The 17,348-nt window shown below is 56.0% G+C and overlaps 1 protein-coding gene across 1 annotated transcript in view; it reads right to left on the bottom strand.

Annotated features, from left to right (window-relative positions):
* Window positions 1–17,348, bottom strand: part of LOC144950143 (unconventional myosin-VIIa-like) — a 75,061-nt gene extending 57,713 nt beyond the window's left edge. Inside the window, exons 1-3 of the mRNA XM_078880204.1 lie at window positions 17,280–17,348; window positions 16,451–16,603; window positions 14,033–14,238 (exon numbers count right to left, since the gene is read on the bottom strand). The gene's annotated coding sequence lies outside the window, so the exon portion shown is untranslated. The remainder of the gene's footprint in view (window positions 1–14,032; window positions 14,239–16,450; window positions 16,604–17,279) is intronic.

The following is a 17,348-nucleotide window of genomic DNA, read 5'->3' as shown; positions in this document are numbered from 1 at the left end:
CGGCCCACTTCGTGGGGGAGCCCTTGTTCGCCAATGCAGTCCTGCCTGGCTTGCGGGGTGAGCATGCCCTGGCCAGGCGCTTTGCCGAATGCGGCATCGGACGGGTCGGTGACCTGCTGGCGCCCGGACGGGACGCGTGGCGGACGGCCCTTGAAATTTCCGGAGCGGCCGGACGCCGCACGGTCCTGGCGGGCGCGAAGGTGCTGAGGGAGGCCCTGCGGGCGATGCAGGCGCTGGGTGTCCGGCTGGCGGAGGTCGGGGAGGAGGACACCCCCCCGTTCCCTCCGCTGGCCTTTTCGGTCCGCGCCCCCGACGGCCACGTGGAGGGCGGGACGCTGCTGCGCATGGCGGGGTGCACCGAGGTGCCGCTCGAAGGCGCGCAAAAAACGCGGCTGTACGACGCCTGTCTGAAGGCGGTGCTGAGCGCGGAGCTGGTGGGCCAGCCGGACACGGGGTGGAGGGAACACTTTGGCGCGCTGGACACTGCGGGGCCCCAGTGGAAAAACTTGTACCGCCCTCCCACCACCAAGCGTTGCGGTGACCTTCAGTGGCGGCTGGTGCACCGCACGCTGCCAACGGCCGTGTGGGTCAGCCGCGCCGTGCCGGGGACCCCGGACACGTGTGCGTTCTGTGGGGTGCGGGAGGATGTGGTTCACGCGTACCTCCAGTGCGCGAGGCTGGCGCCACTCTTGGCCTTCGTGAAGGCGGTGCTCCGGGGGCTGGACGTTCCGGCCCGAGAGAGCGCGTACATACATGGGGTGACCGGCGTGGCGAGCCCCGTCAGGGACGTGGCGAACTTTGTGTGCGCGCAAGCGAAGCTCGCAACGTACACGACGAGGAAACGCGCGCTGGAAGGAAAGGTCGGCGGCGCGGGGGTGCTGCAGGTGGCGCAGGCCCTGATAAAGGCGCGCGTGCGGCTAGAATTCGCCCACCACAGGCTGTCGGCGGCCGAGGGGGAGTTCCTCCCGCGGTGGGGTAGGGCGCGGGACGCCCTGTGTACGGTCGAGGACGGCGCGGTCCTGTTTGTGTTTGACTCCCTCCCCCCCCCTGACCGGATGGCCCCCCTCCGCCCCCCCCCAGAACCCCCCCCCCCCCCCTCAGGGGTGACCGGTGCGAATAGTGCCTGGACACTGAAGCGGGCGCGACGTTTTTTGTGGTTGTGCGGTGTGGTTTTTGTGGTTGGTTTATATCGCGCACATGGGCGCCACTGCACTGGGCAGAGGGTGCCGGAATAAAGACATTCAAAAATCAAAAATCTCTCAGTGTCTCTCTCTCTCTCCCAGTGTCTCACTCTCTCTCCCAGTGTCTCTCTCTCTCTCTCCCAGTGTCTCTCTCTCTCTCCCAGTGTCTCTCTCTCTCTCCCAGTGTCTCTCTCTCTCTCCCAGTGTCTCTCTCTCTCTCCCAGTGTCTCACTCTCTCCCCCAGCGTCTCACTCTCTCCCCCAGTGTCTCACTCTCTCTCCCAGTGTCTCACTCTCTCCCAGTGTCTCACTCTCTCTCCCAATGTCTCTCTCTCCCAGTGTCTATCTCTCCCAGTGTCTCTCTCTCCCAGTGTCTCTCTCTCCCAGTGTCTCTCTCTCTCCCAGTGTCTCACTCTCTCCCAGTGTCTCACTCTCTCTCTCCCAGTGTCTCACTCTCTCTCCCAGTGTCTCACTCTCTCCCCCAGTGTCTCACTCTCTCTCCCAGTGTCTCTCTCTCTCCCCCAGTGTCTCACTCTCTCTCCCAGTGTCTCTCTCTCTCTCCCAGTGTCTCACTCTCTCTCCCAGTGTCTCACTCTCTCTCCCAGTGTCTCACTCTCTCTCCCAGTGTCTCACTCTCTCCCAGTGTCTCACTCTCTCTCTCCCAGTGTCTCACTCTCTCTCCCAGTGTCTCACTCTCTCCCCCAGTGTCTCACTCTCTCTCCCAGTGTCTCTCTCTCTCTCCCAGTGTCTCACTCTCTCCCCCAGTGTCTCACTCTCTCTCCCAGTGTCTCACTCTCTCTCCCAGTGTCTCACTCTCTCTCCCAGTGTCTCACTCTCTCCCCCAGTGTCTCACTCTCTCTCCCAGTGTCTCACTCTCTCTCCCAGTGTCTCACTCTCTCCCCCAGTGTCTCACTCTCTCTCCCAGTGTCTCACTCTCTCCTCTCTCTCTCCCAGTGTCTCACTCTCTCTCCCCCAGTGTCTCACTCTCTCCCCCAGTGTCTCACTCTCTCCCCCAGTGTCTCACTCTCTCTCTCCCAGTGTCTCACTCTCTCTCTCCCAGTGTCTCACTCTCTCTCTCCCAGTGTCTCACTCTCTCTCCCCCAGTGTCTCACTCTCTCCCCCAGTGTCTCACTCTCTCCCCCAGTGTCTCACTCTCTCCCAGTGTCTCTCTCTCTCCCAGTGTCTCACTCTCTCCCCCAGTGTCTCACTCTCTCCCCCAGTGTCTCACTCTCTCTCTCCCAGTGTCTCACTCTCTCTCCCAGTGTCTCACTCTCTCTCCCAGTGTCTCACTCTCTCTCCCAGTGTCTCACTCTCTCTCTCCCAGTGTCTCACTCTCTCTCCCAGTGTCTCACTCTCTCTCTCCCAGTGTCTCACTCTCTCTCCCAGTGTCTCACTCTCTCTCTCCCAGTGTCTCACTCTCTCTCTCCCAGTGTCTCACTCTCTCCCCCAGTGTCTCACTCTCTCTCCCAGTGTCTCACTCTCTCTCCCAGTGTCTCACTCTCTCTCCCAGTGTCTCACTCTCTCTCTCCCAGTGTCTCACTCTCTCTCTCCCAGTGTCTCACTCTCTCTCTCCCAGTGTCTCTCTCTCTCTCCCAGTGTCTCACTCTCTCTCCCAGTGTCTCTCTCTCTCTCCCAGTGTCTCACTCTCTCCCCCAGTGTCTCACTCTCTCCCAGTGTCTCACTCTCTCCCCCAGTGTCTCACTCTCTCCCCCAGTGTCTCACTCTCTCTCCCAGTGTCTCACTCTCTCCCTCCCAGTGTCTCACTCTCTCCCCCAGTGTCTCACTCTCTCCCCCAGTGTCTCACTCTCTCCCCCAGTGTCTCACTCTCTCCCCCAGTGTCTCACTCTCTCTCTCCCAGTGTCTCACTCTCTCTCCCAGTGTCTCACTCTCTCCCCCAGTGTCTCACTCTCTCCCCCAGTGTCTCACTCTCTCCCCCAGTGTCTCACTCTCTCTCCCAGTGTCTCACTCTCTCTCTCCCAGTGTCTCACTCTCTCTCTCCCAGTGTCTCACTCTCTCCCCCAGTGTCTCACTCTCTCTCTCCCAGTGTCTCACTCTCTCTCCCAGTGTCTCACTCTCTCCCCCAGTGTCTCACTCTCTCCCAGTGTCTCACTCTCTCCCCCAGTGTCTCACTCTCTCCCAGTGTCTCACTCTCTCCCCCAGTGTCTCACTCTCTCCCTCCCAGTGTCTCACTCTCTCTCTCCCAGTGTCTCACTCTCTCTCTCCCAGTGTCTCACTCTCTCTCTCCCAGTGTCTCACTCTCTCTCCCAGTGTCTCACTCTCTCCCCCAGTGTCTCACTCTCTCCCCCAGTGTCTCACTCTCTCCCCCAGTGTCTCACTCTCTCTCCCAGTGTCTCACTCTCTCTCTCCCAGTGTCTCACTCTCTCTCTCCCAGTGTCTCACTCTCTCCCCCAGTGTCTCACTCTCTCTCTCCCAGTGTCTCACTCTCTCTCCCAGTGTCTCACTCTCTCCCCCAGTGTCTCACTCTCTCCCAGTGTCTCACTCTCTCCCCCAGTGTCTCACTCTCTCCCAGTGTCTCACTCTCTCCCCCAGTGTCTCACTCTCTCCCTCCCAGTGTCTCACTCTCTCTCTCCCAGTGTCTCACTCTCTCTCTCCCAGTGTCTCACTCTCTCCCCCAGTGTCTCACTCTCTCTCCCAGTGTCTCTCTCTCTCTCTCTCCCAGTGTCTCACTCTCTCTCCCAGTGTCTCTCTCTCTCTCCCAGTGTATCTCTCTCTCCCAGTGTCTCACTCTCTCTCCCAGTGTCTCACTCTCTCCCCCAGTGTCTCACTCTCTCCCCCAGTGTCTCACTCTCTCTCCCAGTGTCTCTCTCTCTCTCCCAGTGTCTCACTCTCTCTCCCAGTGTCTCTCTCTCTCTCCCAGTGTCTCACTCTCTCCCAGTGTCTCACTCTCTCTCCCAATGTCTCTCTCTCCCAGTGTCTATCTCTCCCAGTGTCTCTCTCTCCCAGTGTCTCTCTCTCCCAGTGTCTCTCTCTCTCCCAGTGTCTCTCTCCCAGTGTCTCACTCCCTCTCCCTGCGTAGTCCCCACCGAATCGCCGCCCACTTTAATCCGCCAAGGAACAAATCCCGACCCGGCCAGAGCAGAAAATCCCCCCCCCCGGCCCCCCCTCCCACCCCCACCTCCCACCCGGCCCCCCCTCCAACCCCCACTTAATGAGACCCCCCGCAGAGCGCGCAGGTAATCATAATAAGAAGCCTCAGCGAGTCTCAAGACTCTTTTACAGGAGGGGCCTGCTAAGTTTTCACAGTCGTGGAGGCGGCGACAAAGGCGGTTAGGCGTGATGCTGTGCCGACATTCGTAGGTGCTCGCTAACAGCACTTGCCCCGAAAGTCTGTTCAGACTATACGGGGATCTTTGTCTTTGTGTGTGTGTACTGGAGGGGTGTATGTGTGTCCACTGGTGTGTGTGTGAACTAGTATGTGGCACTGGAGTCTGTGTGTGTGTGTGCACTGGAGTCTGTGTGTGTGTGTGCACTGGAGTCTGGGTGTGTGTGTGTGCACTGGAGTCTATGTGTGTGTGTGCGCGCACTGGTGTGTGTGTACTATCACACAGTGGAGCAGCTAAGTGCATTTTTTTTCAGCAGAATCGTTCAAATCGCGATACGAGCGTGGCCCTTGCTGCACAGAGGGCTAAATGTTGTCAACCCAAATTGGCAGCCATTTTTCAAGATGGCCGCCGAATAAGATATATTGGCATGTGCAATGAATTTCTATAGAAGGAGTGCATACAAAGTGTACCCAGAGAGCGACCAATGTAGGAGGAAGAAAAAGAAGATACCCTGATGATGCAGGCAGTGATGAGAAGGAAACTGCCACTATTTGGATACACATGTAGGATGGGCAACAACACGAAAATTCAAAGTGTGCTGTTCAGGAAAAAAAGGAACCCAAAAGAGAGGAAGACCTAACAGAGAATGGCTTGATGACGACATCAGAGACCAGGGCTAGAGAGCTGTGGCCATTACTTCAGCATATTCCCTCAAGACAGAGGAAAGTGGAAACAAATGACAATAGTGCAGTGGACACCTACGGGCTATCTGCCCATCGATCATGAGAATGCTACCTGATAAGCCCCACATTAGTTAGGTAGCCGCACCGGAAGCAACAAGATGTGCCAGTACAAGAAAGTCGAATCAAGGCTGATGGTGCGATTGTTCCCTGGATGGTGTACAGATCGCACGGGACCCAAATGTCACTGGATGACCGATCAAGCGAGGTGTCGAGCAAATGAGGAAACGTAGCTGTATCCAATACATTTAAGTGTGAAGATGAAAGGTGGTAACATCTATATATATACCCTCGGCTTTGAACTACTGTCAACCTCTCAAAATAAAAACTATAAACTATATTTTTTATTTTCCCAGGTAGGGACCACTGAGCAATGTAGCTCTTTTTCAGAAGCGACCTGGTCACAAATGATAGCTGAACAGTGTCGCTAATTATCACGTGGAAATTTATAGCAGCCAAATACTCTGAACGCGTGGCGTTGATTCTTAATGTGGAGGGAAAATCCGGAACCCCGGGAGAAAAATGCACGCGACCATAGGGATAGAGAGACATGCGTCAGGGTCAGGATTGGACTCACAACCTCCTATATACCATGTGAGGTAGTTAACATCTCCTAGCCACCTTGGCACCCCTGCCATGGTGGCGATCCCTGCAAACGTTCAACCTTAATGGAGGACTGACAACCAAGGCCCCACAGATCACGCCGTAAACGCTTTACCCATTATCCTGCATCCAGCCACTTTAGATAGAAAACTAATTTTAAAATGGAAATTAATTTATTTAAAACTTATTTTTGTATGTTAGTTTGTCGTCCTTCCCCCGCACCTCCTATTAGCGCGGTTGGCTATGTACAGTGTGAAAGGAGTTCAACATTCATATATAGTACAGTTGGCTACATACGGTGCGAAAGAAGTTCAACATTTGTAGTGGCATAGCGCTGGCTGCTGGCGGAAAAAGGTAACTGCGTTGTATGGCAGTTCCCACGTCAGCAGCCACGACAGACGCAAGAGGGGGACATCTAAAGGGGAAAGGTCACAGGAAGCCTCAGGAACCCGCTAGAAGGTTCCAGAGAGGGTGCGTGGCCGGGGCGGAGCGAGGCCACGCTGAGAGTAAAAGAGGGGTCCCTGTGAGGGACCTCGGGGCTGTTGCTGGACATGAGATCCCCGTCGTGCGGCTCAAGATCGTCGTTACCATCTCGTCGTTACCATCTCGTCGTTACCATCTCGTCGTCGCCATCGTCGCTGTCGTCTCGTCGCTGTCGTTTTCACTCGACATTGCGCTGCTCGATAGTTGTCGGCTGTTTCGGTTCAGTGCCGTCAGTGTTAGATGGTTAGTGTTGTGTAGAGGCTAGCAACAGTGATAGTGTGTACCACGTGGTGCTGTGTGTAGGCTAGCAACAGTGATAGTGTGTACCACGTGGTGTTGTGTGTAGGCTAGCAACAGTGACAGTGTGTACCCACGTGGTGTTGTGTGTAGGCTAGCAACAGTGACAGTGTGTACCCACGTGGTGTTGTGTGTAGGCTAGCAACAGTGATAGTGTGTACCCACGTGGTGCTGTGTGTAGGCTAGCAACAGTGACAGTGTGTACCACGTGGTGCTGTGTGTAGGCTAGCAACAGTGACAGTGTGTGCCCACGTGGTGTTGTGTGTAGGCTAGCAACAGTGACAGTGTGTACCCACGTGGTGTGTGTGTAGGCTAGCAACAGTGACAGTGTGTACCCACGTGGTGTGTGTGTAGGCTAGCAACAGTGACAGTGTGTACCACGTGGTGCTGTGTGTAGGCTAGCAACAGTGACAGTGTGTACCCACGTGGTGTGTGTGTAGGCTAGCAACAGTGACAGTGTGTACCCACGTGGTGTGTGTGTAGGCTAGCAACAGTGACAGTGTGTACCCACGTGGTGCTGTGTGTAGGCTAGCAACAGTGACAGTGTGTACCCACGTGGTGCTGTGTGTAGGCTAGCAACAGTGACAGTGTGTACCCACGTGGTGCTGTGTGTAGGCTAGCAACAGTGACAGTGTGTACCCACGTGGTGTTGTGTGTAGGCTAGCAACAGTGACAGTGTGTACCCACGTGGTGTTGTGTGTAGGCTAGCAACAGTGCAATTCAACGTACAGACAGATGAAGGTAGTGGCATAGAACCCACGTTGATAACAAAGAAAACGACCGTCAAACCTGTCGACTGATCTTTCAACAGCGGAGGGCAGAGGAGCGACGCTCACAACAACGAGCGGAGCACCGGCCGGTTAAATGCAGTGAGGTGGCACAGTAGGGGGCACACGTGGGGGCATCTAATAGTCGTCTCAGTCGGTCAACCCGTGGTCCCTGCTGGGTCGATCCCGTGACCTCCTGCCAGCGGGCGTTTGGTACTTCACGTGGCCTCAAGGTGCACCTAGCCTGGCACAAGCGCCGTGGTGACTTCACGTGCAGGGAAACACCACCACCACCCAGCACCACCCAGCACCACCCTGCACCACCCTGCACGTGCAGGGCAAAACATTTAGACTTCTCCACAAGTCTGGCTCTCGCCTGATGAAGCTGGTTGTAATTACTGGCGAAACGTCGTACTCACATTGTAAATGTTGTGGCTTGGCTCTCCAACACACAACCGGTGTGCTGTACTAGTATACTACACTATAATACACTACACTACAACATACATTACACTACTATACACTACAACATACATTACACTACTATACACTACACCATACACTACACTACTATACACTACACTATACACTATACTATACACTACTATACACTACAATATACACTACACTACACCATACACTACACTACTATACACTACACACTACTATACACTACACCACTATACACTACACACTACTATACACTACACTACTATACACTACACTATACACTACACTACTATACACACTATACACTACTATACACTACACTATACACTACTATACACACTATACACTACACTATACACTACACTACTATACACTACACTACACACACTATACACTACACTATACACTACACTACTATACACTACACTATACACTACACTACTATACACTACACTATACACTACACACTAGTGCTGTACTAGTGACGAATTTGCCACGTTCTGTTTACGTGACAACCCTCACTCAATTTCGTTTTAAAGCTTTCGTGACTGCAGGGATTCATCTTCTTGGTTCTTTCGGTAAAGTCTCGTAGAAGGGAAGTAACAACCCTCACTAGTTGGCTGTGTCGGGTGGTGGCGGGTTTTAACGACACATTTATATATTTACGCGATCTAACCCCCCAAAAATATCTCTATTATGGATGATATTGGTCGCGAAAGCCTCCTCCGTGTTAACACGCACCTGGGTCTATCCCGTGACCTCCCGTCGGCAGCGAGCCTCGCACACTTCACGTGGCCTCAAAGTGCACCTAGCCTGGCACAAGCACCGCGGTGACGTCACCGACACCGAGTGGCGACTCGCGTCCTGTTGTGTGACCGAGTGCGTGAGTGGGTGGGTGGGGAGCGCGCCAGCTGAAGTTCCATTCCCACTCGCAGCCAATAACAGTGAATTATATTTTAACCAGTCCTGAGCCCCTCCCCTAGATCGACTCAGCCTTAAATAAGTATCCGGTGCGGTGTGTACAAGTAAGTTGTGTGCCGGCCTACATTGGTGATCGCTCACAGCACTTGCCACAAAAGTGCTGGAAGAGATTTTTGTTTGCCTTTGTATAAGTTGGTGGGTGGGCAGGGGTGTGGGTGGGTGAGTGGGTGGATGAGTGGATGGATGGGTGAGTGGGTGGATGGGTGGGTGGGTGAGTGGGTGGATGAGTGGATGGATGGGTGAGTGGGTGAGTGGGTGGATGGGTGGGTGGGTGAGTGGGTGGATGGGTGGGTGGGTGAGTGGGTGAGTTGGTGTGTGGGTGAGTGGGTGGGTGAGTAGGTGGGTGGGTGAGTCGGTGTGTAGGTGTGTGGGTGAGTCGGTGGGTGGGTGAGTATGTGGGTGGGTGAATTCGTAGTGGGTGAGTCGGTGTGTGGGTGAGTTGGTGTGTGGGTAGTGGGTCGGTGAATAGGTGTGTGGGTGAGTGGGTGTGTGGGTGAGTGGGTGTGTGGGTGAGTGGGTGTGTGGGTTAGTGGGTTAGTGGGTGAGTTGGTGTGTGGGTGAGTGGGTGTGTGGGTGAGTGGGTGTGTGAGTGAGTTGGTGTGTGAGTGAGTAGGTGTGTGGGTGAGTTGGTGGGTGTGTGAGTGAGTGTGTGGGTGAGTTGGTGTGTGGGTGAGTTGGTGTGTGGGTGAGTTGGTGTGTGGGTGAGTTGGTGTGTGGGTGAGTTCGTGTGTGGGTGAGTGAGTGGGTGAGTTGGTGTGTGGGTGAGTAGGTGTGTGGGTGAGTAGGTGGGTGGGTGAGTAGGTGGGTGGGTGAGTGTGTGGGTGAGTAGGTGGGTGGGTGAGTTGGTGTGTGGGTGGGTGAGTGGGTGTGTGGGTGAGTTGGTGTGTGGGTGAGTAGGTGGGTGGGTGAGTAGGAGGGTGGGTGAGTAGGAGGGTGGGTGAGTAGGAGGGTGGGTGAGTAGGTGGGTGATTGGCTGGGTGCGTGAGTGTGTGGGTGTGTGGGTGAGTTGGTGTGTTGGTGGGTGTGTGGGTGAGTTGGTGTGTGGGTGAGTTGGTGTGTGGGTGAGTTGGTGTGTGGGTGAGTTGGTGTGTGGGTGAGTTGGTGTGTGGGTGAGTTGGTGTGTGGGTGAGTTGGTGTGTGGGTGAGTTCGTGTGTGGGTGAGTGAGTGGGTGAGTTGGTGTGTGGGTGAGTAGGTGTGTGGGTGAGTAGGTGGGTGGGTGAGTAGGTGGGTGGGTGAGTGTGTGGGTGAGTAGGTGGGTGGGTGAGTTGGTGTGTGGGTTGGTGTGTGGGTGAGTTGGTGTGTGGGTGAGTTGGTGTGTGGGTGAGTGGGTGAGTGGGTGTGTGGGTTAGTTGGTGTGTGGGTGAGTTGGTGTGTGGGTGAGTGTGTGGGTGAGTCGGTGTGTGGGTGAGTAGGTGTGTGGGTGAGTGTGTGGGTGAGTGTGTGGGTGAGTAGGTGTGTGGGTGAGTTGGTGTGTGGGTGAGTTGGTGTGTGGGTGAGTAGGTGGGTGGGTGAGTTGGTGTGTGGGTGAGTAGGTGGGTGGGTGAGTTGGTGTGTGGGTGAGTAGGTGTGAGGGTGAGTGTGTGGGTGAGTAGGTGGGTGGGTGAGTAGGTGGGTGGGTGAGTAGGTGGGTGGGTGTGTCGGTGTGTGGGTGAGTCGGTGGGTGGGTGAGTTGGTGTGTGGGTGAGTCGGTGGGTGGGTGAGTCGGTGTGTGGGTGAGTAGGTGGGTGGGTGAGTGTGTAGGTGAGTGTGTGGGTGAGTAGGTGGGTGGGTGAGTAGGTGTGTGGGTGAGTAGGTGGGTGGGTGAGTTGGTGTGTGGGTGAGTTGGTGTGTGGGTGAGTTGGTGTGTGGGTGAGTGGGTGTGTGGGTTAGTTGGTGTGTGGATGAGTTGGTGTGTGGGTGAGTGTGTGGGTGAGTCGGTGTGTGGGTGAGTAGGTGTGTGGGTGAGTGTGTGGGTGAGTGTGTGGGTGAGTAGGTGTGTGGGTGAGTTGGTGTGTGGGTGAGTTGGTGTGTGGGTGAGTAGGTGGGTGGGTGAGTTGGTGTGTGGGTGAGTAGGTGGGTGGGTGAGTTGGTGTGTGGGTGAGTAGGTGTGAGGGTGAGTGTGTGGGTGAGTAGGTGGGTGGGTGAGTAGGTGGGTGGGTGAGTCGGTGTGTGGGTGAGTCGGTGGGTGGGTGAGTAGGTGTGTGGGTGAGTCGGTGGGTGGGTGAGTCGGTGTGTGGGTGAGTAGGTGCGTGGGTGAGTGTGTGGGTGAGTGTGTGGGTGAGTAGGTGGGTGGGTGAGTAGGTGTGTGGGTGAGTAGGTGGGTGGGTGAGTAGGTGTGTGGGTGAGTAGGTGGGTGGGTGAGTAGGTGTGTGGGTGAGTAGGTGGGTGGGTGAGTTGGTGTGTGGGTGAGTAGGTGGGTGGGTGAGTCGGTGTGTGGGTGAGTCGGTGTGTGGGTGAGTAGGTGCGTGGGTGAGTGTGTGGGTGAGTGTGTGGGTGAGTAGGTGGGTGGGTGAGTAGGTGTGTGGGTGAGTAGGTGGGTGGGTGAGTAGGTGTGTGGGTGAGTAGGTGGGTGGGTGAGTAGGTGTGTGGGTGAGTAGGTGGGTGGGTGAGTTGGTGTGTGGGTGAGTAGGTGTGTGGGTGAGTCGGTGGGTGGGTGAGTCGGTGTGTGGGTGAGTAGGTGCGTGGGTGAGTGTGTGGGTGAGTAGGTGTGTGGGTGAGTAGGTGGGTGGGTGAGTAGGTGTGTGGGTGAGTAGGTGGGTGGGTGAGTAGGTGTGTGGGTGAGTAGGTGTGTGGGTGAGTTGGTGTGTGGGTGAGTAGGTGGGTGGGTGAGTCGGTGTGTGGGTGAGTCGGTGAGGTAATCCGCGCATCCCTAACTAGTGACGTCACCAGCAGCTGATCCCACTTCTCACAGCAGGGGGCGGGGGGCGCAGGGGGCGGGGGCAGTCTCCTCTAATCCGTCTCCGTGGTGACCGTTAATAGCCACATGACCACGCCCCCTACTCACCCCTCACCCTCATCCATCACTCGACACCAATTACCCCTCACCCCGCACCCATCACTGTCACACTCACCCCACACCCACTACCCTCACCCATCACACTCACCCCACACCCATCACTGTCACACTCACCCCACACCCATCACACTCACCCCACACCCATCACACTCACCCCACACCCATCACCCTCACCCCACACCCATCACACTCACCCCACACCCACTACCCTCACCCATCACACTCACCCCGCACCCATCACCCTCACCCCACACCCATCACCCCACACCCACTACCCATCACTGTCACACTCACCCCATTCCCACTACCCTCACCCATCACACTCACCCCACACCCATCCCCCCACACCCATCACCCTGACCCCACACCAATCACCCTAACCCCACTACCCTCACTCCACACCCATCACCCTACACCCCACTACCATCACCCTCACCCCACACCCCACACCCCTCACCCCACACCCCTCACCCCTCACCTCAGACCCATCACCCTACACCCCACTACCATCACCCTCACCCCTCACCCCACACCCCTCACCCCACACCCATCACCCCACACCCCACACCCCTCACCCCACACCCCTCACCCCTCACCTCACACCCATCACCCTACACCCCACTACCATCACCCTCACCCCTCACCCCACACCCCTCACCCCACACCCATCACCCCACACCCCACACCCCTCACCCCACACCCCACACCCCACACCCCTCAACCCACACCCATCATCCTCACCCCACACCTGACACCCCAACCCCACTAACCTCACCCCATACTCATCACCCATCACCCCACACCCATCACCCCTCACCCATCACCCTCACCCCACACTCATCACCCTCACCCCACTACCCTCACCCCACACCCTACACCCATCACCCCATACTCATCACCCATCACCCCACACCCATCAGTCTCACCGCACACCCCTCACCCCACACTCATCACCCTCACCCCACTACCCTCACCCCACACCCCACACCCATCACCCCATACTCATCAACCATCACCCATCACCCCACACCCATCACCCTCACCTCACACCCATCCCACTCACCCCACACTCATCACCCTCATCCCCACACCCATCACCCTCACCCCACTACCCTCACCCCACACCCATCACAGATCACCCTCACCCCTCACCCCACACCCACTACCCATCACCCATCACCCCACACCCATCTCCCCACACCCATCACCCTCACCCCACACCCATCACCCTCACCCATCACACTCACCCCGCACCCATCACACTCACCCCACACCCATCACCCCACACCCATCACCCTGACCCCACACCCATCACCCTAACCCCACTACCCTCACTCCACACCCATCACCCATCACCCTACACCCCACTACCATCACCCTCACCCCACACCCCACACCCCTCACCCCACACCCCACACCCATCATCCTCACCCCACACCCATCACCCATCACCCTCACCCCACACTCATCACCCTCACCCCACTACCCTCACCCCACACCCTACACCCCACACCCATCACCCTCACCCCACACTCATCACCCTCACCCCACTACTCTCACCCCACACCCTACACCCATCACCCCATACTCATCACCCATCACCCATCACCCTCACCCCACACTCATCACCCTCACCCCACACCCATCACCCCATACTCATCAACCATCACCCCTCACCCCACACCCACCACCCATCACCCCACACCCATCACCCTCACCCCACACCCCACACTCTCACCCCACTACCATCACCCATCACACAACACCCTCACCCCACTCCCATCACCCTCACCCCACACCCATCACCCATTACCTCACACCCTCACCCCACACCCATCACCATCACCCCACTACCCTCACCCATCACCCCAAACCCTCACCCCACACCCATCACCCTCCCCTAAACCCATCACCCTCACCCCAAGCCCATCACCCTGACCCCACACCCTCTCCCCACTCCCATCACCCATCACCCTCACCCCACACCCATCACCCTCACCCTACTACCCTCACCCCACACCCATAACCCCACACCCATCACCCACTACCATCACCCATCACCCCACACCCATCACCCCACTACCATCACCCTCACCCCACACCCTCACCCCACACTCCACACCCACCACCCCACAGCCATCACGCCACACCCACCACCCCACACCCATCACCATCACCCCACACCCCACCCTCACCCCACACCCCACCCTCACCCAACACCCATCACCCTCTTCCCACACCCACCACCCACCTGGTCACCTCCACGTGACGGCCCGTGGGGCTCCTCGTGCAGGTAAATCCGGGACGGAGCTGCACGGTGCAGCGGCGGCGGCGAGGAGGAGGAGAAGGAATGCGCTTGTGATGGTGAAGACGATGAGAGGAGTTGTGATTGTGATGACGAGATGATGAAGGAGCGATGGTGCCGAGGAGATGATGATGTTGAAGAGGTTGATGATGCTGAGAGGGAGTTAAAGATGATGTTAACGATGTTGGAGAGAGGAGTTTATCATGATGGTTGTGATGACGCTGATCATGATGATTATGTTCATCATGGTTCTGGTCGTGAGAGGAGTTGATGTTGGTGATGTTGGTGGTGATGTTGTGATGATGGTGATGTTGGTGATGATGGTGATGGGGAGAGGAGTTGATGTTGGTGGTGGTGTTGGTGGTGATGTTGGTGGTGGTGTTGGTGGTGATGTTGGTGGTGGTGGGGGGAGGTCGTGTTCGCGATTGGGGCTCCGGTGGCCTCGTGTCAATTCCCGTCTCTAGGGGCAGCGGCGCCCGAGCGGAGCGCGCGCACACACACACAGACACACACACAGACACGCACACAGACAGACACACACACACACAGACACACACACAGACACACACACATACACACACACAGACACACACACAGACACACAGACACGCACACAGACAGACACACACACAGACACACACACAGACACACACACACAGACACACACAGACACACACACACAGACACACACACAGACACACACACAGACACACACACAGACACACACACACACAGACACACACACACAGACAGACACACACACAGACACACACACAGACACACACACACACACAGACACACACACACACACACAGACACACACACACAGACACACATAGGCACAAACACACACAGGCACACACACAGACACACACAGACACACACACAGACACACAGACAGACACACAGACACACAGACACACACACACAGACACACACACACACAGACACACACACACAGACACACACACACACAGACACACACAGACACACACACACAGACGCACACACACAGACGCACACAGACGCACACACACAGACACACAGACACACACACACATACAGCCACACAGATACACAGATACACACAGACAGACACATGTACATACACTCAGACACATACACGCAGACACACAGATACACATATATACACAAACACACTCATATACACACAGACGTTTACATATATACACACACTTGCACACAGACACACTTACATACACACACTTGCACACAGACACACTTACATACACACGCACTTACATACACACTTAAACATACTTACGCACACCACAGACACACTTCAACACACACTCAATCGTCCCCACCTTCTTCCCTCATTCGGGGCTTTAGATTGGAACCATACTTGAGAAACGTGGAGTTGTGGAAGGTGTTTAAAGCCGCACACACAGACACACACAACAACAGCCGCCATTCGCCACTAAGTGACGGTGACGTCATCACGGTGCCTGTGCCAGGCCAGGTGCACTTTGAGGCCAAGTGAAGTATCGAAGGCTCACTGAGAGGTCACGGAACAGACCCAGGTGCCATGGGTTGGCTGACTGAGATGACTGGTAGCTGCCAACTTCCTGCGTTTTATTCGCCCGGCACTCCGCTCGTTGTTGTGAGCGTCGCTCCTCTGCCCTCATTTATTGTTGGAGGGCGACTGCCTCCAACTGCTCAGTAGCGAGGCCGACCTTGACACCGCTGGTACCGGTCATCGGCAAGTCCACTCAGCTCCCCGTCCTCCTGTACCGCATCACTCCATCTCTTCTCTAGCCCGTGCCGCGCCCGTTTAGCCCCCTCGATCCGGCCGAACAAAAGCTGTTTAGGCATGCGGTGGCTGGGCATGCGGGCTACATGACCCAGCCAACGCAGCCTTGCCTGCCGGAGGAGCTCACCGATGGGACTTTGTCCAGATCTTTTGAGGATTTATGAGCTCCTCACACAATCCAGCCTGGTTAAACCCAGGATGGATCGTAGGCAGGCCAGCCGAAATGTTTCAAACCAGAGAAGATGTTCCATTAGGGGGTGGCGGGGGGGTTCCACGTTTCACAAGCGCAGAGAAGGAAGGGCATTACTGTGGCCGAGAAGACCTGGAGCTTCGTGTGGAGCGACAGACCAGGTAGCTTCCACACAGCGTTAAGCAATCGATGAAAAGATAATGCCGCCCGACTGATTCGAAGTGAAACCTCTGCTGTCAAACCGGAGCTGGTCATCCGCACACTGCCCCCGTATGGAAAACGTTCCTCTCTCTCCACAACTGCTCCATCACCAATTGGGAGTTGTGGGGGTGGAGTGTCCGATGGTACAAAATACCCAGGCAGGTGCTTAGTTTTGGTGGGGCTGATGGTAAGGCCCCACCTCTTAGTGGCAAGCTCCAGGTTCAGCAGCAGCGCCTCCAACTCCTCCTCTGAGTGAGCAGCAATCACCAGGTCATCGGCATACATAACGTGGTTGACCAATAGGGAGCCATCTCTTGACCGCACACGGGCATCGATCAGCCTTCCATTGTATCTGTTCCACATGGAAATTCCCATACCATATAAATACACAAAGATCCCCCGTATAGCCTCAACAGACTGTTGGGGCAAGTGCTGTTAGCGAGCACCTATGAAGGCCGGCATGACACACGAGGGGGTGGGTGGCCAACACCGCGCCCGACCGCCTTTGTCTCCCTAGTAGCCATATTTACACACCACACCAGGTACTCATTTGAGGCTGAGTCGACCTCGGGGGAGGGACAGGACCGTTTCAGATAATCGTCTCTGGTGTTGGCCGTGAGCGGGAATCGAACTGGGACTAACCGCTACACTCATCCGACACACACACGCGGACGTGTGCATATGTATGGACTTCTTTCGCACCGTACGTATCCAACCGTGCTAATATACACATCACTTACACAAACACGTCATTTAAATGCACACGTATCACTTACACACATATCACGCGTATCACTCACACACACGCATTCTTTACAAACACACAATAATTGCACACACGTGTCACTTAACACACCAAGATGCGTGAACCAGAACCCACATTAATTGACGCATCACACACTAAACACGCGCATCGCTTACACACACACACATCGCTCTCTGTCGCGAACACTCACACTCTCTATCGCGAACACTCACTCTCTCACGCGAACACTCACACTCTTTCTATCGCGAACACTCTCTCTCACCTCTTCTCTCTCTCACCTCACCGCTCTCTCTGTTGCAGCACTCGAGCCGCTGTCGCGGAGTTCACGGAT

Source organism: Lampetra fluviatilis, chromosome 56 (assembly GCF_964198595.1).
Source record: "Lampetra fluviatilis chromosome 56, kcLamFluv1.1, whole genome shotgun sequence".
In the NCBI taxonomy this organism is placed as follows: Eukaryota; Metazoa; Chordata; class Hyperoartia; order Petromyzontiformes; family Petromyzontidae; genus Lampetra; species Lampetra fluviatilis.
The sequence above is the reverse complement of the archived record's forward strand: the minus strand, read 5'-3'. Positions and strand labels throughout refer to the sequence as shown.